At 42.8% G+C, this 26510-nt stretch overlaps 2 long non-coding RNA genes across 2 annotated transcripts in view; one reads left to right on the top strand and one right to left on the bottom strand.

Annotated features, from left to right (window-relative positions):
* LOC117203522 (uncharacterized) overlaps nucleotides 1-14667 on the top strand; it is a 41747-nt gene extending 27080 nt beyond the window's left edge. Inside the window, exons 3-4 of the long non-coding RNA XR_004486301.2 lie at nucleotides 4297-8243; nucleotides 12521-14667. This is a non-coding gene — a long non-coding RNA (uncharacterized LOC117203522). The remainder of the gene's footprint in view (nucleotides 1-4296; nucleotides 8244-12520) is intronic.
* Nucleotides 661-25749, bottom strand: LOC125962110 (uncharacterized). The gene is made up of 3 exons (XR_007473532.1): nucleotides 25164-25749; nucleotides 12642-12715; nucleotides 661-2386 (listed from the first exon to the last, which is right to left on the bottom strand). It is a non-coding gene; the product is annotated as an uncharacterized LOC125962110 (long non-coding RNA).
* Nucleotides 25750-26510: the final 761 nt, after the last annotated feature.

Here is a 26510-nt window from a genome sequence, read left to right as displayed (position 1 = left end):
TTTCTCATTAGAATTTTAAATCCTCCAAGTAATAGATCATTGGGGGGGCATCCAGTGTTCTCCTGCTCATTCTAAGAATGTCATTCCTGGATTTTAATGTGGTAAATAATTTATATTATAAATATGCTGAGGGGGATATCCATTTAAAAAATGTTAGAGGTAACTCCAAGGGATTTACAACAAACAAGGACACAGAACCCTGTGTCCAGACACTGGCTGAGAGATTCCTACCCTGAGCCGCAGTCCCCTGGAGGGCGGAGTGGCCATGACTCTCCTCCCGCAGGTGAGCCTACACAGGCACATCCCACGTGGGACCACTGCATCGTAGAATCTTAGAGTGGCCAATGGCAGGCAGCTGTCTAGAGATGCGGACAAGAGAAAACTGCTCAGCAGCCTGGGACAGCCCCAGGGTGAGGCCTTAGTAAGAGCCAGTGTCAGAGCCTCAGCGATAACTTGAAGAGACAGTTCGGGCTGTTAGGGACATCGTCAGAGATGTACTTAGGGACATATTCAGGGCCTTAGTTATGGACAGGATCAGGGCATTATTTAGTGACAGCTTAGACTATAAGGGACAGCGTCAGGGCCTAAGAGATAACGTGAGAGCCTTAGTTAGTCAAAAGTCAGGCTGTTACTTAGGGATATATTCAGGGCCTTAGAGCCAGCATCATGGCCATAATTAGAATCAGTGTCAGGGCATTAGTTAGGGCCAAAACTAGGGTGTTAGTTAGGGAAGGAGTCAGGTCTTTAGTTACAGACAGTGTCGGGGTTTTAGGTAGGGACAGCGGCAAGTCCTTAGTTAAGAAGAGTGTCAGGGCCTTGGTTAGGGGAAGAGTGAGGCCATTAGGTAAAGACAGACTCAGGGCCTTAGTTAGAGACAGCATCAAGTCCTTTGTTAGGGACATTGTCATGGCCTCAGTTAAAGATAACTTGAGGGTCTTAGAGATAGTGTCAGGGACTTAGTTATGGACATCTTTAGGGCCTCAGAGGTAACTTGAGGGCCTTAGTAAGAGACATTTGGGGTCATTAGTGACATGGTTAGGACCTTAATGCCATCTTCAGTACATCAGTTATGGGCCGCATCAGGGCATTAATGAGGGACAGCTCATGTTATTAGGGGCCGTGTCAGGGCCTTAGTTAGGGAAAGAGTGAGGCCATTAGTTAAAGACAGACTCAGGGCCTTAGTTAGAGACAGCCTCAGTCCTTAGTTAGTGTCAGGGCCTCAGTTAAAGGTAAGTTGAGGGCCTTTGTTAAGGACAGCCTCAGGGCCTTAAAGGGATGTACATAAGAGTATCTTTGGGCTCCTTACCAAACTAAAACCCCCACAAAATAGAAGATTTTAGCATTCTTCATTCCAGAGAAGCTCATCAAGAGACCATCTGAGGCCAGATTAAAGGGAGTTAAGGCCCTGTACACACACTAATCCTTAGGAGCAACTGTGTCCTTAAACCATTGCTGTAAAACTCCTCACCAGATCCTCCTGCATTGGGACACACAGTTTATGAGGACACGAGTTTTCTGTGTCCCCCTGTGGCTGGCAAAGCAGTAAAGCTATTCTTTTCTACTTCTTCCAAACCTCTGTCTCTGAGATTCGATTTGGCACTGGTGCACAGAGGTCGAGTTTTCGGCATCAAGTTTAGTACCCACTATGGGGCTGACTTGGGGAAGGCCCCTGTGGGTCCCCTGACTTGATTGGACACTTCTGATTTTCTCCATGCCAGCCTCTTTTGAGAGAGTGTAGGGTTGGAGAATTCCTTTAGAGGCCAGACTGCCTGGGACCCTTGCCTGGAGAGGCCAAGCCCCAGTCATACCCCATCTGCCATCCCAGCAGTTGGAACTCTGGGGCAGGAGAAGATGGTGGAAGAGGGACCACCCTAGCAACTGCCAAGGCCATCTTTGCCTTGAGGATGTTCCTGCTTCCTCCTGCCTGGGCTGCCCTGAATGTCCTACTCCAAGGGATTATTTTGGGGAACCAGAAAAGTAGCATTTAGGATGTTGCGATACCTCAGCCAGCATGTGGTAACTCCCCTGGCATGCACTCTGAGGTCCTTTAAGCCCTGTACATTTGGGGGAACTTTGGTTCCCATTTGGGTGACTTTTCATTCCAGGAAATCTCATTTGGAAGGTGCACCACTTGGACAGAGGTCACAGGCTAAGTTGAGACTTGGAAGCTGATTTGAGTCTTGTGCTGTTTGGTTTTTGGTTTCTGTTTGGTTTCTGGTTCCTTTGGTTTGAGGCTTCCATTAGTGGTGAGGATTTTGTTTTGTTCTTAGTCCGCGTATGAGTGTTCTATGGTTCAGACATAGGAAGTGCTTCTTCTTCAGTTCCATCGGAGAGCCAATGGGCAAAATCCTGGCAGACTGGTCAACCTGTAGTTGTAAACCTAAGACTAAGAAAATAATGGAATTCTATTGTAATTTTGTCTGGCCAACGTATGGATACATTCTTGAAAATGAGGAAAGGTGGTCTTTGAATGGTAGCCTAAATGACTATACTATCCTTCAGGTAGAGTTATTTTGTAACAGGAAGAGAAAGACAAAAGAAGTTCCATATGTTCAAGCATTTATGAAGCTACATAGTAAAGAAAGTGAGCAGCTAGGTACCAGGCTGATAGTACAAAGAGAAAAGAAAGTCACTTTTTACTAGAGCTGTTAGTTTCTGAATGCAGAAGAAAATAAGGGGCAAAATAAGATGGATACAGAAGGTGATGAAAATTTGTGAAAAGGGAACACTGAGAAAACAAGTTGTGCATGATCGGGATTTTCTATTGGATTAAATTTAGTTGGGTAAATGGATTTTGTTGGAAGTGGGTTAGGGCAAGACTGGCTTTGGTTTCTCCCTCCAAAGTTTTCTTGGAACGCTGCTTTTAATAACAGCTTGTGAGTTCCTCTGCCTGTGTCTGTGATCTGTATTTGTGTTTGAAATCTCCTTACTTTGGTTCAGTGAATAAGTGTTGTTTGGCCGATTCTAACAGTTCTTTTTACCTCCAGCTAACTTTGAGGTGCTTTAGAAGGCCCCTGAGCCACCTCAGAGAGAAATGTTTGATTAGTATGTAAATTACATGGAATTCCTAAAAATCTAGTATGTCCTGGTAAAATGTTATCAGTCATAATTCTAGTTATTTTTAAATGTTTCATGTAACAGCAATAATTGTTTCTTTTGTCATTTACATTGTGATCAAATGCTTAACAGTGACCTTTTAAGTCTTTATGTGATTTATAGATAGTTATTGTTGTGCTCTAACACTTTGGAAAAGTGCTCCATCTTCAAGAAGATCTATGTGAAGGACCTTTTGGCAAACACAGGTCTCTGATAAATTTCGTATCATAATGCCAAACTGGGTAAGAAATGAAAAATCTTAATGGAGAATCTGATGGCTTCATAAAAAGTTAACAAAAGGATTGGTTACTGGGTGAACTGGTGAATATGGTTATAACGTTTTTGTTTTCTCGTTACTGGCTTTGATCTGTGTTTTCCAGACACAGGGAAGTCCTTCCCCTGGAGCTACTTAGGACTTTGAGCAGTTGGGTAAATGACACCTCTGTATTGAAGTCTGTATTTATGAAAGTTACTGTGTTGGCTTCACTTTTGCCCTGATGTTTAGGAGGAAAGGACAATTACCTAGTGAAGTTATGAGAATGTAACTACTCATGATGTATCACTGTTTGCTTTAGGTCTACTGCTAAAAGCACATGTACAATGCTTGTGTGACAATTGGGTATGAATAATAAAATGTATGGCCTATATAAAGCATTTTCTCATTAACATACCTCTGAGCATGTTCATGATACCTGATCAGTATTCCCCCAATGTGGATTAACTAGGCAAATATAAAGGAGGCCTAGCGCTGAGGGACATGATCTACACCTGGACCAAACAGCTGAATCACCCTGGCATTGAGGGATTGATATTTTGATCATGAATGCTCTCTATTGAAAAACTTGTAATCAAAAGGGAAAAAAACTCTTCACGTATTGAGGTGTGAGGAAGTCACTTTGGCTTATACATGGTTTAACTTAAATTTTACTGACCAAAGAGGCCCATTTTGTAGCCTTTCGGACATGCATTGTACATCTGCTTTGGCATTGAGGAGGGGAATGCATTTGACAGTCAAAAAGGAGTAACTATGCTTCAGACATCCAAGGTAAAGCTAAGTGACCATTGTAGATGTGATTTTAGATGCATTCCTGTATTGTTTTTTTGTTTTCTTTTTCAAGATTTTTTTTTGATGTGGACCATTTTTTAAGTCTTTATTGAATTTGTTACAATATTGTTTCTGTTTCATGTTTTGGTTTTTAGGCCACGAGGCATGTGGAATCTTAGCTCCCTACCCAGGGATCAAAATAGCACCCCCTGCATTGGAAGATGATGTCTTAACCACTGGACTGCCAGGGAAGTCCCCACATTCCTGTATCGTTGAACTTGAATTTCTGAGCTATGTCAGACTTGGGATGCCACTGGCCATTTTCAAAACAATGTCTGCTGGTAGCTGCAACTGTACGTTTTCAAGGACTCCTCTCTTAACTATTAAATTTTAAACAATGATGTTAGATCAGATACTAATAGAAAGATGAGACATATGTGTAGTGGTCAATAGCTCCTGTTATGGATATGTTAATACTACATCAGAAGTTAAGACCTACTTAGGTAGAATTAGACAACTGGCTACAAAGTCTCTCCGAAGTGCCAGTTCCAGACTGGGTTTCAGACTTATTCTCCTGAATTCCTAAGGGAATGAGATGTACTTTTACTATTAAAGTTTCAGTTGTTACCCCTCCTATTGTAACTGGGTTGGTTGCACCAAAATGGCAGACCAAGGGATTGAGATCTTAATCATACGAGTCTCAGGTCCAGGACTTGGAACTCAAATATTTGTAATTTGGTATCCATTCCCCCAGATTTAGGCAGGATGACGCCCGCCCCCGCCCCCAGTTTCAGCAGGAAGCAGCCAGAGCAGTCGTTGCCCCGTTGCCTGAAAGATGTGGGGAAAGATAAAACTGAAGTGGGGATTAAAACCGAGTCCCCTTAAAACCGAGTTCCTGTGCCAAGTTTATGATTAATGTCTCAATCTGAAATGATTATTCCTTTTCTTGTCAAAAACCTGTTGTCCTAAAGATTGGGGAGTGTCTAGAAGAGGAGGAGTTAAACTGAGTGGGACTCTGTGGGTCTCCTGGGCACAGAAGCCTTTCTGTGTGCCTCCTAACTTGTTTGTGGGGAATAGACTAGACACTCCAGGACCTTCCCTGAGTTCCAAAGGGTGGATTCGAACAGTTGCTAATCAGAGAAGGGAGGGGATGCAGAGACAGGGAGGAACAGTCAAGAAACAATAGTGCAGCCTTGAGGCAGGGTCCTGGTTCTGCCTCAAGGGATACACATAACAATATTTTTGAGCTCCTTAAGTAACTAAAACCCCCAACAAATGGAAGATGTTAGCATTCTTCATTCCAGAGAAGCTCATCAAGAGACTGTCTGAGGCCAGATTAAAGGAGTGCAGGCCCTGTATACACCCTGATCCTTATCAGCAACCACACCCTTGAACCATTGCTATAAAACACCTCACCAAATCCTCCCGCACTGGGACACACAGTTGTTGAGGGCGCGAGCCTGCTATATCCTCTGTTGGCTGGCAGAGTGATAAAACTAATCTTTTCTATTTCTTCCAAAACACTGTTCTTGAGATTCGATTCAAAACTGGTGCAGAGAGGCTGCTTATTCAGTATCAGGTACAGAGTCAGGCTGTTGGAAACAGTGTCAGGTCTCTAGTTATGGAAAGCCTCAGGGAATTAGGGACAGACCAAGATATTATGCACAGCGTCAGAGCCTTAGTTAGGGAGAGTGTCAGGGCATGACGTAGGACCAGCATCAGGACCGTAGTTAGGATCAGCATCAGGGTCTTAGTTAAAGACATTGCCAGGACCTGAGTTAGGCACAGTATCAGGGCCTCCATTAGGGACAGGGTCAGTGCTTGAGTTAGGGACAGCCTCAGGGCCTGAGTTAGCGATGGCCTCAGGGCTTACTTAGGGACAGTGTTGGGACTTTGGTGAGTTGCCTCATGACATTACCTAAGGGTAGTGTCAGGACTTCAGTTATTGACAGCATCAAGGCCTATGTTAGGGACAGCTTCAGGGCCTTAGTTAGGACCAGTATCAGAGCCTGAGTTAGGCCTAGCATCAGGGTTTGCATTAGGACTAGCATTAGGGCCTTAGGTATGGACAGTGGCAGGGTCTGAGTTAGGAGTAGATTCAGGGCCTTTGTTAGGGACAGCATCAGGGCTTTTGTTAGGATCAGAGTCATGACATTAGCTAGGGACAGAGTCTGGGAAAGAGCTAGGGATAGTGTCAAGATGTTAGTTATTGAGAGCATCAGGGCCTGAGTTAGGACCAGCCTCAGGGCTTGAGGTAGGGACAGAGTCAGAGCCTGAGTTAGGGATAGCCTCAGGGCCTGTGTTAGGGACAGCTTCAGGGTCTTAGTTAGGGACAAAGTCAGGACCTGAGTTAGGGACAATGTCAGGGCCTTAGTTAGGGACAAAGTCAGGACCTGAGTTAGGGACAATGTCAGGGCCTTAGTTAGGGACAAAGTCAGGACCTGAGTTAGGGACAATGTCAGGGCCTTACTTAGGGACAGAGTCAGGACCTGAGTTAGGGACAATGTCAGGGCCTTAGCTAGGATCAGCATCAGGGTCTTAGTTAAAGACATTATCAGGGCCTGAGTTAGGCACAGCATCAGGGCCTCAGGGATAGCTTCAGGGCCTGTTAGGGACAGCAACAGGGCTTTCTTAGGGACAGTGTCAGGACCTTGTTTAGAGATGGGTCAGGATATTAGCTCAGGATAGTGTCAGGACTTTAGTTATTGCCGGCATCAGGGCCTATATTAGGGACAGCTTCCAGGCCTTAGTTAGAGACAGTGTCAGGGCCTTAGTTAGGACTAGTCAGGGCCTGAGTTCACCCCCACCCCACCCCACACACCAGACAACCTCCCCAAGCAAGGGCAACACTAAGCCTGAGATTTGCCCTGTGCCTTAAGTACTGTCTTCATCCCCTTAAAATAAAAACACCCTGGAGTGCAGCCAGCTGAATCGCAGCACAGCCTAAGTGAGAACCACCCCTCTCTGCTGTGCCCCAAGGGACTCAGGGAAAAAAGCAGATGCGAAGAACAGAAGTGTAGAAGGACTAATAGAATAGGAATAAAATAGGGATAATGAAGAAAGGAAAACAGACTGAAGGGCTGGAGGCCATTTATCATTTATAAAACTTTATACGAAGCATGAAAAATAGCCCAGCAGGTTTCCTGCCTCTCAAGTCATGTCACTGCATCACGTAGTCGTCATCCCCAATATGGGATTCCTGGGCTCTGCTCTGCATCTGGGCTGGCAACAAAACAGTGTCTACAGTTTAAGCCCACTTTTAAAATATATGCATATACACATATACATATATGTGTGTGTACATATACACATGTAAATACGGAACTGTGTGCAGCATTAAAAAGAACGAAGGTGGGTTTGTACACACCATCACAGAAATAGGTCTACATCATAATATGACTTGAGAAAGCCAAGCTGCAGAATAGTATGTATGGTCCTGCTTCTGGGAGAAAAAAAGGAAAGACTGAGAGAGAGGGAGTGAGCGGAAGAGACAAAGAGTCACAAGCCAGTTCACACCCTCACTTCACTCAAATTTCTGCACAAAGTGACAGCCTGCGAAAGCCCTTCCCTGATGACCCCCAGAGCTCTCTAGCCCCGCATCCTGCTTCACTTTTCTTCCTAGTACTCATCACATTGTATATTTGTCTTATTTATTGTCTGTCTGTGAGTACAAGGGTCTTAGACTGTTCTGTTCATCCCTGAGTCCCCGGCAACTAGAACAGAGTGCAGCACACAGTAGGCCCTCTGGAAGTATTTTTTGAATGAATGAATAGAAACTTCAAAGAAATAGTCTATAAGGAGTGGAATAAGTGGGGAAGTATAGAGGATATATATTTTATTTCTGTACTCCTGTAGTCTTCTGCTTTGTATTGCAATATTATTTCCCTATTAAAAATCAACTGCAAATTGGGGAAGGAAGGTCTTCCTTTAGGCTGAGCTTGGCATCTAACCCCCTGAAGCTCCCTAGTTCTAACCCAGAGCCAAGCAGAGCAAGGACCTGTCTTCCTTCCCTGTGACGGTCTTTCTTGCCTTCTCTTTCCTCCCTTCTCCAAGCTGAACTGCTCCCTGTGTCCCTGTACTGAACTCAGAAGGACTGAGAAAGGTGGGTACCGACCACGACCATACACAAGGCAGGCATTAAGCAAGAAGGACAGAATGAAGGGAGAACAGATTCACTTGTGTTTAAGGCAGGAGAGGTCTTGCGCTGAAACAATACAGTACATGGAACAACAGACGAAAAAGCACTTCAAGGGAAAAGTTACCAGGTTACCAGAAGAAATCACATGCTAATGACGTCCTCCTCACTGTGTGACTGACGGATCTTCATCCCTTCAAATGCTGTTCTTTAGACTCCTACTGTGTTTGTCAGGCACTGCACCAGGCGCAGACCTGGCGTTTGCTCCCTAAAGCAGGAATCTGTCAGGAGGCTTGCAGTTTCCTCATTCGCTTTGTCACAGAGCAGGATTCCCACTACTTCACACCCCTTCTCAACCTGCAACCCAAGTGGCAGGAGAGCAGTGTGGCCCATCACAGGGGTGGGGACCCAGCACCTGGTGTCCTACATACACTGTGGACTCTCCCCAGCAAGACTGTGCATCCCTCGGACAAGCTAGTCCAGGGAAAACCAAGCTTGTGAGTTTCTTCCTTAGCAGCATGACACAGGTGGCGTATCTCTAGTGCACTGACACATGGCTTCATAAATCAGGGCAAGAAACATATACATGTTTCCTGGTCATGAGGCCTGCAGATCCTCATCTTAGGGACATGGAACTTCTTCCCATAAGTTGAGCCTCTCTCAAGAGGAGGAAAGCATCAGCTCCATCTCTAAGCTTTACAACAAAAAGCAAGATTATCTAACCCATTTAGCCAGAGTGGCTAGAGAATGAGATATATGAGTAATCTGAATAGTCCGATTAATAGTAATAAGTTCATTCTTTCCCTGTTTAACCAACATAAGTTTTTCCATTTTAAAAAAATGAAAAAACGACTCGCTCCTTCTTTTCTCTTGAGTTGGTTTCTTCACTGTCTAGCTGTCCCCTTGCCAGAGCTGCCGTCACTCCTTGCCACCTGAACCCCATAAAAGCTGGCTTCTGGACCTCAGCACCAGCTTGAATGTCCTCTCTTGAAGTTCACCAGTGACTTTCTGGTGCTTTTCTCAGTCTTCAAGTTTATCTGGATCTCCCTACACTTATTACGTGGATGGCTCCCTGCCTCTGAAACTCCCTCCTTTTATTTCCATGCTCTGTATGCTCAAGGTTCTTTTTCCTAATTCTCGAACACACTAAATGAGATTGTTGCCCAAGAATGTATCCACGGCCTCTTCTCTTTCTATTTGCCCATCCTTGTCAGTCCCGTGTAAGCCCATAGCTTTACCTTGCACCTTTGAGAAAAGACCTCAGAAGTTGGTTATCCTTCGCCCTGACTCTGCCCAGCTCCAGGCCAAAGGCCCACCATCTGCAGACCTCTCCCCAGAGAAATCGTGCCTGGACTGCCAACAAATGGACCAAAACACTCCTTCATGCACCCTCTAAAATCCGGGTCCTGTGTCACCTTCCTCCCAATCCCTGCAGCTAAAACCCACCTGCAAGTATGTCCTCCTTTCTCTGAGCAGCTGTGGTCCTTGGCCTCACCTCTTATCCCAGGCCACCCTTTCTGCAGTGCTGTCTAATTATGTTTTCTGGGTTTCATTCTCCCAGGCTAACCTGTCAGCTCTCCTACGTACGTGCTAAAAGAATGAATGAAAATACCCTTAACAGCACACCTAGAATGAACAAAGCATGTTAACATTTTAGTAGACACTTCCCTTCAATATTCTCTTACCATCTTTCCCTTTGAGCAACTCTGTGCCAGGTACTTAACTAGACACTGCAGATGTTGCTACTACTGCCCCCACTACTTCCACTGCTTCTATTAATACTGATACTCCTGCTGCTACTATTAATAATAACAATAGACATTCGGCACTTACTATGTGTCAGGTACCGTGATAAGCATTTATGGGGATTACGGCATTTAATCTTAACAGCCGCCCTGTGAGAGAAGTAATAGTTTCTCCCCATTTCACACATGGGCAACTAAAGCAGAGAGGAAAACTGGGTAACTTCTTTGTCTTCAAGGAGCATTTAGTCCAGCAAAGAAAGACAGGCCTTGGACACACAATTACAATGTGCTGCATGCTATGAAGGAAAAGTGCAGGATATCACAGGAATGCATAATAAGGGGACCTCGCTCAGGCCAACGACCAGGGATGCTTAAGTGGGAATCGGAAGGAAAAAATGAGAATAAACCAGCCAAAGAGGAAGGAAGAACAAGCCATATCGAGGGGCCAGGCTAGCCCTGGGAGCTCATGGTTCACAAGGTGCTAGGCACTGACAGTGGGAAAAGAGTGCCGTCCTAAATACAGCACCCATCCCCTGCAACTGTCCTGTTCACTGGAAAGGGAGAAAAGCTGCATCGCCCTGCCTGGGGGGCTGGGAACTGGACTCACCTACCAAGCAGAGCTCCTATTTTCCATTCACATTTTAAACGCAGGATGTGGAGATGCATTTATAATCAAATGCTTTGTGGAATGCATCCTGCTTTTAAAAATCCTTCATGGGCCATACTTTTTAAGAGTTTCATCACCAAGTGTTAGCAAAATGTAATAATGATGATTGGTATAATAGATTCCAGTTTACCAAAAATGCAGAACCTTTCCCAGAATTCCATGGAAAGAGTTCTGTGCCGTCAAGTCAAAGGGGTTTTGTCTCAAAGAGAGACAATAGTAACAGTCCCATGGCAGTAAGCCCTTTAGACAGCTCATGCAATAAGGTTACCCAAAGTACTCTGGACCAATGAATTTCAAGAACAAGAAAAATATGAACTGCATTAATAGAGTGTAGGCTTGTGTGTGAAAGGCATCATATATCTTTAAGTATTTTAAGAAGAATTTCTAGCATAGTCCAAACAAGTGCAGATATGAGATGCAAATCTATGATTTATAGATATTAGTTGGCCTATTGGTTGAGATCCATCTTCCTGTCTCCTGTTTGCTGGAATCACATGGAATAGAATACGGAAAATTCATTCTAACAACATGCTAATTGTGGGAAGATAAAATAGAGATATGGTTGGAAAAATAGTAATATGAAGGAGATCATTTTTTAATGCTTTTCAGAATGATTTTACTCATTCTGAAGAGTGCAGCTCAGCTTTAGCTGTGCAATTGTTGTATACAGTATAACACTAATTTTGCCTAATAATGTCTTCTAAGAAATCCAAGACCATATTTTTGGATTTTGTTGCTGCTTTAAAGTTAGAGAAAAGCAACCTGTTTTCAGAACAATTAACAAGTTTTACAAATCACTGAAGTGAAAACTTGCGAAACTCCTGTATATTTTAGAATAGTATATTAGCAGTATGTTTTTTTAAAAAGGAGAAAAAAGAAGTTTTGACATACATACATATTATAGATACAGAAGAAGTTACTATTTGGGACTTCACTAAGGAAACACATTAATCTCTTTTCTATTTTATTTCCACCTGTAGAGTTTTCAGATTGCTTTCCCCACAGGTCCATGGGCAGCAAATAAACCCACCCATGCTGAAGCGGCAGCTTAAAGTCCTAAATGGTTTGGTCAGTAGCAGTCAGGAGCCAAGAACGCTCTGTGCCAGGAGAGCCTGCGTGGCTAACAGAGCAATTAGTAGCCCTTCCCTGGTGCAGAGTGTCATCGTCATGCTTTATCCAGTTATTCAGAATATATCAGAAGCAAAGTGCCAGTGTTATTTTACAAAGAATTAGAATCCTAAACTGCAAGTTACAAGGCTGTTCTCTGGTTTACTCTCTCCCATGTGGAGGGTTGGCTGAGGCCACGGAAGTGAATGTGGTCTGCTTGCCTGGTTTCAAACGTAGCTTCAGACAAAAATAAAGATACTCATTTGTGGACAACATGAATGTTTATACCTTTCAGTGACTCATCTTTGCCATCCTTCCAAAAGCTCGATACATTTAAGAAATGTTAGCTACACTGTCATAGTTATATAAAAGGTAACTAAGATTAAGAGATCAGATGCAGGGTTGGTGTGGGGAGGAGTGATGCCTATGTATGTATGGTCACATTTTTAAGTGGAAGAATTAAAAAGGGGAACTATAACTTTCACGTCTTACCCAAACAGAGGTTTCTGCAGACATCAACAGAACTCTTATTTTACTAGCAATGCAGTTGAGCACATATATTAACACTGAAAGGGTTGAAAGGAAAAAGGGGACAGCACTGCTTTGCACCCATTAACAATGTGATATCAAAATGGAAACATACGTCTTTTAGGATGAAATCTAATAAATAATTGAGAACCACTGTGATGCCTGACACTTTACTACCAAATACTCACATCTAACAGTTTTTAGATTGTCTAACAGAAGATAAACATATACCCCAAAATAGACCTGATTCACCTAGATTTGAGATACAAATTCATCTTCTCTTTGCTAATTAAAGGGAAAGAACAAGGTATTTCTTACCTGCACGTGATTTCGTGTGTGGGCAAGACTCCGCGCATCTCTGGGTTCTCGTCTTGGCCTTCATACGCTACGGCCTGTAAACAAAGGCACGATTTGAGCTAAGAATGGAACCAAGTAGCAGAGGACAAACTACCATAATCGAGTTCTTGACCATTCACCAGTGCTGCAAGGCCAACTAGCTTTCAGAGCCAAAGGCCTCACTGGGCTGATTGTTTTAAGACAGTTGTTAAGGATCAACCCAAATTGAGTGGAAGGGGATATGTTCCTCTCTGTCCCATCAACCACCTTATTATAATGCACATCTTTGGATCCTTGTATGAAATGGGCTTCTGTCATCAAGACAACCACAGTTCTCTCTTCAATTCAGAATAAAAATAAATCTAATAATGGGGAAGGAAAAACCCCGAAGGCTTAGCAGACTGAGATACTAGTGATTTAAAATATAGAAAAGCACATGGATTTTATTTTTAAATGATTTGTATTTGTCGCCTCATTTTACTACTTCCAACTCCAACATGTAATATTCTAGAGGTAAGTAGCAGAAAACAAGTGAGGCTATGGTTATGAGTCCACTCACTGTCTTGTGATGATTCATCAATCCGGAAATCCTTCCTGCCTACAGGTTGAAAACGTGCTCTCTGGGGAGTATAACCACCCAAACAGTAATACTCGCCCGCGTATGCTGGGGGAAGGGCAGGGTTGGGCGGGGAGTTAAGCCATAGTTATCTCCCTCAACTAAGAAGAATTACATCTGACTCTCAAAATTTGGAGTCCCAAACCACCTCACCAGCCAAGATGTTTTTAGTAATATGTGTACAAACATGTTACTTAAGGTCGCTGGAAGTTTCCTTGAGACCTCTGCTTACTGGAAGATCTACATGTTAATACCTGGGCCAGAGAAAAGCTCACAGCTATGGGTAGAGCAGTGCTCTGCATGGGGATACATTTTAACTAACTTGACAATGTAGCACTGCGTAATACTAATATAACACAGCTTCAAATTCTTAATAAAATTACTTTCACACATTCAGATAACTCAGTTTCTCGGTGATGAAACTACTTAAATTAACCAGAGACTATCCTTTTTTTAGGACACACAAAAACTGCAGTAACTAACTTATAGTTGTCAGGAATGTGCTGGTTTATGAACCTGAGACTTTTAGAACTGTAAATGATGGAGGACAGCTTATGACACTATGTGTGCAGACCCTCAGAGCAGGCTCTGGCTTTGTTACCTAACTCCAGTACAAAACAGAAATTGCAACACATTAAAAAATGAGAAAAAGTACCTGTATAAGGAGAAAACATTTCTCTACCATTGGCCCATCAAAAGCATTTTTTATGGTTAGCCTGTTATAACCCTATAGTTTTAATGTTTTATTTTGCCATAATTTTAGATGTATAGAATTTTAGATGTATAGAAAAGTTGTGAGGATATATAAAGAATTCCACGATACTCTACCCAGATGCCTCAAGTGTTTACATTTTAGTAAATTTGCTTTATTCTTCTTTCTTTCTCTATTTTCTTTTCCTGAACCATTTATTAGTTAACTGCAGACATGCCCTAAATACTTCAGAATGTATTTCCTTAAAACAAGGAATTCTCTTACATAACCATAGCACAATTATCTGAATCAGAAAATTAACATTGGTACAATACAATAATCTAATCAACACCTGAGATTCACCAAATACCCAGTAATGTCCTTTATAGCAAACAACAACAAAACCAATACCAATCACAACATTCAGTTGTCATATCTCCTTAAAAAAGGAATATTCCTGAGTCTTTGTATTTCATGACATTGACATTTTTGAAGAATACAGGCCATTTTGTAGAACATCCTCAATTTGGGTTTGTCTAATGTTCCCTCAGGCTTAGCCTGAAGTTATGTAATTCAGGCCCGGAATACCACAGACAGGATGCTGAGTTCTCCTTGTATCACATCACACTGTCAACTCGTTCCACTAATGCAGTAAACTCTGACCATTTGGTTAAGGGGGTGCCTGCCACCCATCAGAGAGCACAGCCAGATTTGTGTACTGTAAAGTTACTACTTTAAGTAATTCATAACTATCTTCTGGGGAAATCATCTAGATTATGTTAACATCATATTATGACTTAAATTTTCACCCATTAGTTTTAGCATGCACTGATGATGCATTCCTGCAATCTTAAAAGACCTTTTAAATACCCAAGAAGTTGCTTTACTCAAGAAAATGCATTAATTGAAAATATTTTAAAAACCAAAACTTACATCTGCCTGATTTACTGCAATCACTGCTTTAAAAAATCAAAGAAACACTGTAAATAACTGATGAGATCTCATACATGGTGCTAAAACATTCTATCATGCATTTCTGCGAAATCCTATTATCACTACATGTTTTGTACGTTCTCTTAATACCCCTGAAAACCTCTGGTTCAACTTTAGTTTTCTGTCATGCTAAACTAATACAAGTAACTTGGTAAATGAAATTCACAGGTATTAATGGGGTTTTCCTTCCTGTTTAAAAAAAAATTGGTTTTGGGAGGAGAAAGGAGTATCAATTACATCAGACCTTCTCATTTTGAGTCTTTCTAGATAATACCAATATTATTTTTTACTGAGGCTGCTGGTTCCACTGAAATCAGTGGGCCCGTGATGATACTCAATTAAAGAGATGCTGCAGGGCGCTTCCCTGGTGGCGCAGTGGTTGAGAGTCCGCCTGCCGATGCAGGGATCGGGCACGGGTTCGTGCCCCGGTCCAGGAAGATCCCACATGCCGCGGAGCGGCTGGGCCCGTGGGCCGTGGCCGCTGAGCCTGCGCGTCCGGAGCCTGTGCGTCCGGAGCCTGTGCTCCGCAACAGGAGAGGCCACGACAGTGAGAGGCCCGCGTACCACAAAAAAAAAAGATATGCTGCAGTGAAAATATGTTGACGACCCCCCAAAACAGTAGATGATCCATGGTCTCCCAGGTATTCCATGTTTTTGTCTTTGGTGACTGAACATCATTCGTTGAAGGCCCAGGGCCTCCGTAATACATCTCTACTAATCTCAACCTGCCACTTCGCTTCTGGCAGCAGAGTCAAAATGGAGAATCTTTCTCTACGTCAAGCATAGAAAAATGAAAGCATGAGTTTGGATTTTTGCTCAGAAATAGTTAAACTCTGGGGATGGAAGGAAGCATGAAGTTTCTTCTGTCCCTTTCCTTGGGGCCTCAGCAGAACAATACTTCTCAGCACATAATCACAGACAAAGAAGTGCTTGCTGCTTCTGTGACTTCTGAAATAAAAACAAGTGAACCAGAGAGTCTTTTCTCTCTCCTAAGGAGTAGAACTAAAATCCTGGAAATAGAGTAATAATCTAGAACCTCAGTGTAATAGAGTTAGCTATACAGTGAAACTCCATCAAAGGCAGCTCCACCTCCAACCTCTCCTAAGGAGTTTTTGTTACTGAAAAAGCTTGTTAAAACACACACACACACACACCACACACATAGCACACTATCATATAAAAGTATGGTCCAAGAAATCGACATTCTGATGAGATCCAACATAGGAAAACAGGATAAGTCTATTTTGATGAATGTCTCCGATGTAGTGTCAACAATAAAACAGACTTTTTAAAAATGTCAACAAGTTCTCCCTCCAGCTTTCACACACATCAAATTCTACCGTGTACATTTAGTACACACGTCAAGACTGGTTCACAGTTCAGCAAACGCAGACTTCGAGCCTAAAAGGAAAGGGGTCCTCTAACACCAGCTTAGGGAGAAGTTTCTGCTTGTTTTCCCAATTTAATATGTGCCTCTGTGGGGTGTGAGTGAAGCTCGTTGAGGCCGGATCAGTTGGGAGATCACAGAAGCATATAAACAGCATTGACTACTTTAAGTGAAACCATTTTAACAGACAGCTGGTTTAGGAGGTAGACAATGAAATGTCGGGAGCCACATAGGAAGTGCCTTTGAGTTACAGCACAGACGAGACCCGTAGTGTCAAGCAAAGTTGATGCTATCGGGTACAAATATGGAGAGGCAAAGTTCTCCTCTGCAAAGCTGATGCTGTCAGACATAAATATGGAAAAGCAAAGCTTCCTGAACATAGGGTTTTTTACACTCCCCCTACCCTGTTGAGGCCTCCTGGTGGCTGGTGCCTTGCAATCGGTCTCTCTTGCCCAGTGTTGTAAGCTGGGCCCTCCCTGGAGGAGAAACCTGGGTTCCCGAAGACATGTGACCAGAGCCGGGGCCCCGCCAGTTGGCGAGGGAATCCCAGGGCAGGTGCTGGGCGTGGAGGCCACGGGGGCATAGGCTACCAAGGTGACAGAGAACTGACCTTCTCTGGGGGCACTGCACCTCGCACACCTCACATCTCCCTGCTTGGCCCCGGAGGATGGCTGGTTAGCCAGAGACGGGTAAGATTCCTCAGGGAAGGAACAACCTAAGACAGGCACAGTCGCAGAGGGGCCATCAGGAGAGAACTTGGGGGCCAACAGAGGTGGGGCATAGACCCTCACCCCCCAACTTTGCAGGAGCCTGAACCCTGTCCCCATGGCTGCTTCGCTTCCCACGCCCAGCTCAGATGGGAACCCAGGTAGCAGACAAGAGACCTGGCCAATGGCAACTGCTCTCCCGCCGCAGCAGGGCTTTGTTTCCCATTTCCTCCGTGGACCACAGCTTTCCTCTGTGTGGTAGCAAGGCTTTGCTCTGTGTGGTTCCCCTTGTCTTCCCCTGCCTTTGCCTAAAGTGATTTTGTGGGATTGCTATTGGGGCTGGGAAATATTCCCAGTTCCGATGGAGGGTTTGAGGAAAGATCCCAACTAGGGAAAAGCCAAGAAGGATTGTAATCACTCCGGCTCCCTTGATGACTACACCTGAGATCCCCACTCCCGGGCCAGGGCATTGGGCTCGGGGAAGTACGACAGGAATGTTTTTGTGGCAAGAACCTACTTTACAAAGTAAATTGGATGAGTTATGGCCTCCCTGGGGAGTTAAAGATATACTAGGAAATTCTTGGGTTTGGTGGCGGGGAAGGTTTTTATTACAATGGGTATATGCGAAATTAGATAGGGTAAGCTTTAAGGCAAATATATATAAGCTTTACTGCTCTTTTTATAAGAATAGATATAAGGGACAAATTATATTTTGTAAATATTTTGCAAAGGACCTTGGTGACAGATTTAAGGTACAATGCCCTCCACAAAGACCCCCTAGGGTTAGTACGTTTATAGCACCTTGTTTTGATGTTAAAGGTAAAATGTTACGGCCTGAAGGCATTTATAGATTGTAAAAGAGTAATGTGTTTGAGTTTGTGTTTTGTGTAACCAGCTAACTAAACAGAACATACAGGTATAAGAACATTTACTTCTGGGAAGAATAATGGAACCGCAGATAAAGTTCCTGACCTAGATGTGACCAAGATGTACCTAACCACAGGGGATGAAAGAGACTATAGAGATCAGAAGACTACTTGACCATAAAAACCTGTTTAACCTGTTGATGTAATCTGCTGACGAAAATGACCTTTGTTTTATGGCTTTGTACCTTTGTTTTTGATCTTTGTTTTATGGCTTGTAAGGGGTTTTTGGCTAGGGAACTAAATTGTTAAGATTGAAAGTGAGATTGCCTCACAGTATAAAAGCTTCGGAATTATGAAAATAAATTTGGCAGATCCTTGCATCCTCTGAGGTGTCTTGTGTTCTGTCCACGCCGACTCCGTCTCCCCTTTCGGTGAAACCTGTTCAGCTGGGGCTGGTCCCCGGCAATGAAACACCAAGAAGAAGGTTTATCTTCAACCTCCATAGTAAGTCATGTGTCTGCTCACTGGGAGGAAGGGAGGTCTGCCGTGAAAGCGACAAAAACAACAGTGGTTTAAAGAAATCAGTGTGTTCATCAGGGAGGAGTAAGGATGGGAGGCCTGTTCCAGAGATGGGCAGGAGGGGAGAGGAAGCATATCAAATATATTATTTAAATAAATGAATTGATGGTGAAGCAAGTTGAGGTTTAACCTAAGAAACAACAACAACAAAATACAATATCAAATAGAAAATGATGTTTACATTAATCCTGCCAATGCAAATAAATCCCTTAAGGTGGCAGGACTGCTTGTACAGGAAAAAAAGGAAAAGAATAAACAGCACGAACTTCATCTCAACTTTAAACACCTAGTGAAACTGATAAACAAGTTGTCAAAACTTGACATGTTTGGAGCAGATTTATTCTTCGGATATACTAGCCTCCCTTAATGTTCTCCTCTAATGAGAATAATGAAAATATCACAATTGTTTTAAATACTCTGTTGACTTTCTGATTGAGGGTTTTTTCAAGAATAATTTTTTTCTTTCTTTTTTTTGCGGTACGCGGGCCTCTCACTGTTGTGGCCTCTCCCGTTGCGGAGCACAGGCTCCGGACGCGCAGGCTCAGCGGCCGTGGCTCACGGGCCCAGCCGCTCCGCGGCATGTGGGATCCTCCCGGACCGGGGCACGAAGCCGTGTCGCCTGCATCGGCAGGCGGACTCTCAACCACTGCGCCACCAGGGCAGCCCAAACTTTCACATTCTTACACAACAATAGTGCCAGAAGGTTTGCTGTGAGAGGATGAAATGCCATCAGTTTCAAATGCCCAATTACACATGAACCTATACCATCTTTGAAAAGAAATCAATCAATAGAAAAAATCTGCCTCTGTTGCCACTGTTTTAGAAGGCATCTTGTGAACTGTGGTTCATCTCCACCTTTCTAAAACATCACTGGGTCTTAAAAGTTAATTGAGATAAAGACCGCATAGTAAAACAGAAAATACACGGGGAACTTACACAGGGATCACACCTCAATGGCACGCGGAAAGAAATACAGGGAATTGAGCACAGTTTTCTTTGTTTACTTTTCAAATAATTTTAACTCTTTGTGTTCCATGCAAAAATAAAGTGGGCAAAGAGAATGCTTTGGACTTTGGTTCATTAAAATCTGCAAGGTGTTTAGGAACAAAGTGTTTTCATTACGGGCCTTTCTTGGCTTACAGACCAACAATCGGAGACTCGCCATCACTAATTTAGAAAGACAGAAAGAGAGAATGAAAGGAAAGAAAGGAAGGAAGGGAGGGAGGGAGGGGGGAAGAAGGAAGGAAGGGAGGGAGGAAGGAAGACAGGTAGATAGGCAACCTATAACTAACAGAAACTCCTAATTTTCCATTTAAATCAAAACAGTAACCTTGAAAATACATCACTCTTTTTTCCAAATACAGAATAAAACGCCAAACCTAATTTGTCACCTTAAAGAATACATTCATGAATGTACAAAGTATCTCCTTCAACCAGAAGTAAAGTGTCCTCTAGATACAGATTGTCAACACGACTTTGGCAGCAAATTACCAAGAATCAAAACTAATAAAAAAAATATGAACACCTGTTATCAACATGCTGTAATATTAATCATTACTTTCAACCACCAAGTTCCACTGCTTGTCATTAAAAAAAAAAAAAAAGTGTTAGCTAATGCGGTTTGAGAAATTTCCAGTAGGTGAGGGAGCCTTAGTTAAAAATTAACCTGTGCCAAAGAAAACACTACAAATTTGACGTTTCATAAACAACTGTATCAAACAGCAATCCAAAATTAATAGTGAAATAAAAAATTATTTTGCTTCACTTAGCAGCTTGGCTACTGGTGAACAAATTACAAAGATGTAATTTAAGCTCAGCAGCTAAGCAGGCCCGTTTGCAGAACTGAATTAGGGAAGTTGCATAGGAATATCATATTCAGTATGCTGTTCAGTTACACCACAGCCCTGAACAAAAAGAGGACGTGCACCAAAAGCAGGTAGCTTCAGAATGCATCTTTTGTGTCTCAAATAAAATCTCTCATATTATTCAAACACCAAGATAAAAACTGAACCATTCTAACAATATCATGCAATATTTCTCTTTCTAGCAGTAATAAAAGATATTTCACTCATATGATAACTACATTTACAACTATATTAGTAGATACAACTGGCTTTGTCAACTCAATGGGGTAATAATAGTAATAATAATAAAATAATAAAAGCATCTAATTTATTAAGCACTTAATGTATGCTAGTCACTGTTCTAAGCATTTTCCATGTATGAATTCATTTAATTTTCACAACTGAGCTTCCAGGTAGGTGCTGCCATTACATCAATTAGTTTCCAAATGCTTACATAGTTTAATAACTAAGACCAAATCATTCTTGCTCAACAACTATATGAACAATTCACCAACATCCAGACACTTCTTCATTCCTCTCAGCAACATAAGACACAAGAACAGACTGTGTAGTCATACAAATTCGATAAATGCATCACTACTAATATGTTCGTTTTTAATGCTGTTCAAACATTCACATGGAAACAGCTCTAGCGTAAATATCCCCAAACAAATGGCTGTATATTATCCAGGAGGGAGCAGTTGGACCGCCAGACTGGGAAAGTACTAGGCCATCTGGCTCCGGCAATCTCTCCAAAACCATCAGCTTTGTTTTCACCCCCAGACTCCAAACAACACATTTTCCACTGTGATGAGTCTACATCTTCCCAAACACAGGTCCTGATCATGCATAAAAATTCCACACTTCTTCATTCCTCTATATGCAAGAAAATTCAAATCACCTGCATTTTTGACATGTTACCAAAGAAGAGAGACAGCTGCTAAAATACAGCTCCTAACTATAAACTTGCTGTGTCATTTTTTGTTTGTTTGTTTCCCCAAATATATGAAAGAACCTCTCTGCTGGCCTAGTTGAATTCCTTAGGAACATATTGATACACTAAAAATGTGCTTATCTACCAATGAAGAACCATGAACAGAAAGGGCTGTTAATCAAATCTATGTAGCTGTGGCAGGATATGATGAAACAATCAATAGGAAAAAATGCACTTGCATCAATAACTTAAAGTACCAGGAACATCAAAACAAATATATAAAGATTAGCTGGAAAGAGAACTATAACAGTAGTTCTGATTATTGTACCTTAGACTTCCCACTGCCCTGGGGTTTTTTAGGGGTCCCCTCACCATATCACCTACCTTCAAATCCATACACACAAGGATTATGTGACTTATTATTTTTCCCTTTCCAAAATAGAGCTTTGGTTTGGGGGCAGGGAATGTTTTGTTTTTGATAACTTTATGGAATTTGGTACTCTCTCATTGAATTATAAAAATGTCCCTTTTTTCAAAGCAAGATGGTAAGAGGGCAGATAAGTTAAAGGTTTTTTTTTTTTAAAAAAAAACTATTTAAAGATAACTCACTGAGGCAATCACAGAATGTAATTATATCTCAGATACTACAGGAAAATCTGAACTAAGGCGCATTAAAACTCAGACGTCTCCCACTGAGTTCATTTGAGTTTCTGCAGTAGATACTGTTTCCGGATGCAACAGCCATAAACTTCTGGATCCTACAGGCCTTTCTGCATGCTCACTAATGGAATACCAAAAACAGCAATGACAAAAAACAGAAGAACCCTATTTTTAGTCCAGCTAAACTTGGTTTTGAAAAACCCTTCCCAAAAGCAAGCTTCTTATTTTCTAGTTGGTGGACAAATATTTTATTTTATTTTTTTTCAGAAATTGAACGCTTTTATTTTATTTATTTTTTACATCTTTATTGGAGTATAATTGCTTCACAATGGTGTGTTAGTTTCTGCTTTACAACAAAGTGAATCAGCTATACATATACATATGTTCCCATATCTCCTCCCTCTTGCGTCTCCCTCCCTCCCACCCTCCCCATCCCACCCCTCTACGTGGTCACATAGCACCGAGCTGATTTCCCTGTGCTATGCGGCTGTGGACAAATATTTTAAATATAATTATATCCTTAGTGTTTTATAAGAAAAGCATAGGGATAAGAAGGCTCAGATCCTTACACATTCACTTCTAATAAAGCTTTCCCTTTCCTGGTAGAGTCCAAAATTAAGAGTCATTACGCCAAATAGCGTAATGAGACACTTTGAAAAGGTGTGAAATACTGTGTCCTACCAATACATCTTGGTTGATTGAGTACACTTCTGTTTGATCTCAATGCTGCTAACTCCACTCAAGATCACAAACATTCTATGAAAATATAAAGTGCACAGCTAGTTTTGAATTTTGCTTGCCAAAGATTCCAAGTTTTAACCCCAACTTGTGAGTCAAAGATATGACATCACATACATAAAGCTGCATCTCTGACGTGAAAAATGTTATGATAAATAAGCAGCTAAGAGGAGACACTTGAACTATGCTTAGCTATTCCCACTGAAATTTATGATGTTACTAGAACTCATCAGTCACTGAAATTATTCCATTCTGCACTCTATCAAAATCCTGAGTCAATCTACCTGGAAGAATTTCACAGGGGGAAAAAAATAGTAACCGTTTAATCGGTCACCTTCTGTCAAGACTTACTTCTGATTGAAGGGGTCACTGCACACTTAGCTAAAATCAAAAATTTAAGAATTTAAAAATCCGACTTGGCATTTAATTATCACAGAATAATTTCAAGCTAGATGAGAATCCACTGTTTTACTCTTCGAAGCTAAAACATAGTAATTATGTCACAGCTGAGGAAAGTCATGCTGTCCACGCTGATCTGCTTTTTGAAGACTATTGTATTAGCTGTGTACACAAGAAGCTCACCTACTTCCCAAACTCTTACAGCACATAATCAAGGAAGAAGCAACCGGATAACGGGCAGGGACTGCCTTTCAAAGTAAAAGCTACAGAGAAGGCATTAGACAACTATTATGAAAGCAAACAGGTATGTCTGGAAAAATCTTTTTTCTTGATATTTTTAGACTAAATTCAGATAATTACTAAGCCTTTTTTTCAGGTCACTCCCCACCAAAATATATAATTGCCTACATTTATAATTTTATAATTTTAACTTTCAGTGAGATGTCACAGTATGGCAAGTAACCCTCTTATACCTGCTATTACTACACTGTATCTTATTCTGGTCCCATCCCCACCACGATAGAATTTATGAAGCCGTGCAAAGAATGCCTTAAGCTATAGTTTTCCCTAAGTTCTATGACCTTGTTAGTAAAATGATATTAGATGTATTGCTTTATAAGAATCAAGATTATTCTTCCTCCTTAGAAGAGTGTGTAAAGTCATTTCATCTCATAATGGGAAGATCAATTCTTGTGGCACTTTTGGTTTACGGGGCCTAAAATAAAGTTTTGAGAGAAGGTATCACGTCAAACATGTCCTAATTTTGTGTTCCTTACAACTGTCCACTTCGTAGAGTTGCCGATAATTTAATATTTAAGTGGCCAATGTTTCACAAGCAGACAGGTCTTACATACTGGTTTGTGGGGAGTTTTTATTCTTTAAAAAATAACCTGTAATAAGTACATAAGGAATATGTATTAGAAATCATACTTTCCCTCTCCCCCTCCCATCTTTTCTTTCCTCTGATGGGAATGGCAGGAAAAGATATCCAGGGTATCAAAGACAATTTTTTAAAAACAAAACTCCACTTAAGACACTTTTGTTTTGATATCATTTGTTTAAAAAGTTACTGAAATCAGGCTTTTGCATTTTTTTGCTTGGCAAAAAAAAAAATTTTAACAAAATACAGAGCGTCCAAATCAAAGGGAATTATCCTATGTAATGATCAAAACCAGTAATAGTAATAATAATAAAAAACAATAATAATACCAAAAGTATAAATGTGCGTTTACTCTGAACAATCAACTAAGAAATAAAGCAGATCTTCAAGAAAGTCAAATATTTTAGGCTAATAACTTGAAATAGATTTCAAGAGATATGTATTTATCATTTTAAAAAATACATGTCGGGTTTCCCTGGTGGCGCAGTGGTTGGGAGTCCGCCTGCCGATGCAGGGGACGCGGGTTCGCGCCCCGGTCCGGGAGGATCCCACATGCCGCGGAGCGGCTGGACCCGTGAGCCATGGCCGCTGAGCCTGCGCGTCCGGAGGAGCCTGTGCTCCGCAACGGGAGAGGCCCGCGTACCGCAAAAAAAAAAAAAAAAAAAAATACATGTCATACCCTCATGTTTTTCACTTGGTTCACAATGAAATATGAAGGTAATAATTACAATTAGCTGTTATTAAATTGGTTCTTGCTGAGTATATTTTAAAACTCCCAACAGGTTATTAACGTGCATTTTGTACAACATATTTAAGCCATGGGTATCTAAAAATAATTTTTTAATATGCATGTATACTCTAATTTGAAACCTTCCAAGTCAGCATTTATGAAAACGTCCCTTATTTTAAAGGGAATCTTTTAAAACCGCCATCAAGCAAACCAGTCTTACCCTCTCACTGAACTGGTGGTTAGTACACAATGGGTAACTTTTCTGTCTTCGTTTTTGTCACGAAATCCTCCAACCACCTAACCAGATATTTAATTCCTAAACTTTTACTTAAAAAGAAAAAATGTCCATGCGCCTCGTAAAAACGTCAGACCTCTTTTCTGACTCGTCTCATAATTGTATATTTTAAACCATAACTCAACTTTAATGTATACCGCTCGGCACCCGCGTGCTGGGAATGTAAGAAAATGCCGTCTATGTACCTTTAAGACCACAAGCTCGCTCACGCTGCCTGGCTTCTTGCCAAACTTGGAGGCAAAAGCAGGGGGATTTTTGCAAGATATCTTCTGACAATTGTCGCTCCGTCTTCCAGCTCTACCACCACCACCATCTCTTCTTTAAAAACTGTGTAGAGTGGGTCAAGCGCGCTCTCAGACTACCGCACCGTTCCTGGGGAAGCTGCCTTTGCCCCTCACCCGCTTCCTCTACCCCTGCCCCCCGGCGGAGGCCCTGACGGTTTGGGTTCCACAAGTTCAGCCCGGTCTGCACCAGGGTCTCTGGGCACCTTTGCGCCCCGTGGGGCCCCCCGTCCGGGTCAAAGGAAGTTCAGCCCGTACTCTCCCCGCGCAGCACCCCGTAGTCTCAAATCGCAAGGTCTGAAGTTCCCTTGAGAAGAAGGGGCCGCCCAGCCATCTCCCGCGCGGCGAGTCAACGTGCTTTGGGGCGCTTGCAAGGCTGCGCTGAGAGCGCGGTCCGCCCTGGCATTGAGAGTTCGAGTCCCAGCCCTCCCGCTAAGGAGTAGCCGGCTTCTTGACTCTCCCAAATTTCGCGGCCGTAGAGTCACCCCCGCGGCGCGAATTTAAGAAACTCACTTGTTTTGTCATGGAGTCAATGAGGCGAACGTAGAAATCCCGCTGCGTCCTCATTCCTGGGGGAGGGGCGGGGGATAGGGGAACCGAGGAGAATTAAGTGAGAGAGGATCTGCAGGAAACAAACAAACAAACAAAGAATGGGGCTCCGAGGCTGATGGAAGGCCGACTGTCCCGGAGAAGCACAGCCAGGACCCCTTTCCCCAGTTCCCGGCTGAGGGCCTCTGGTCCAGCCCGAGAGAGTTTGGAAGGCAGCCCCGCCCCCAAGCACAGCAGCTGGGAATCGGGCGGGCGGATTCCCCCCCCGTCCCCCCCACCCCGGGTTCTCTCCCTTCCCACGGCTGGAGGAGTCCCTCTGCGTGCTCTCCGGGAGCCACCAAGGCCCTGACCGCTCTAGCCCGCTGAACGCAAGGGACCTGGGCATGAAGTCTATGCTAAGCGGAGGAACCCAGCCTTAGGACGGCGAAGAAGAAAGAAAGCGGCCCAGCGGGGCCGAGGCGCCACACCTGGGCCCAGGTACGCGCTCGCTAATGCGGCCGCCCTCGAGCCACTCAGGGCCTTCTCGGGTGAAGCCTCTTCGGGCGAAACTTAGCAGAGGCCGGTTTACCCCGAGGATGGCGGACGACTGAGCTTTGCTCCCTGCTGGCGTCCTAGGCCGCAAAGACACAAGAGACGCGGGAGGGAGGTCGGCGTGAGCTAGTGGACCGACTTCGAGGCAACTTTCCCCAAGCGGGGACCCCT

Source organism: Orcinus orca, chromosome 19, assembly GCF_937001465.1.
Source record: "Orcinus orca chromosome 19, mOrcOrc1.1, whole genome shotgun sequence".
Classification (NCBI taxonomy): domain Eukaryota; kingdom Metazoa; phylum Chordata; class Mammalia; order Artiodactyla; family Delphinidae; genus Orcinus; species Orcinus orca.
This window is presented reverse-complemented; position numbering and strand designations above follow the sequence as displayed.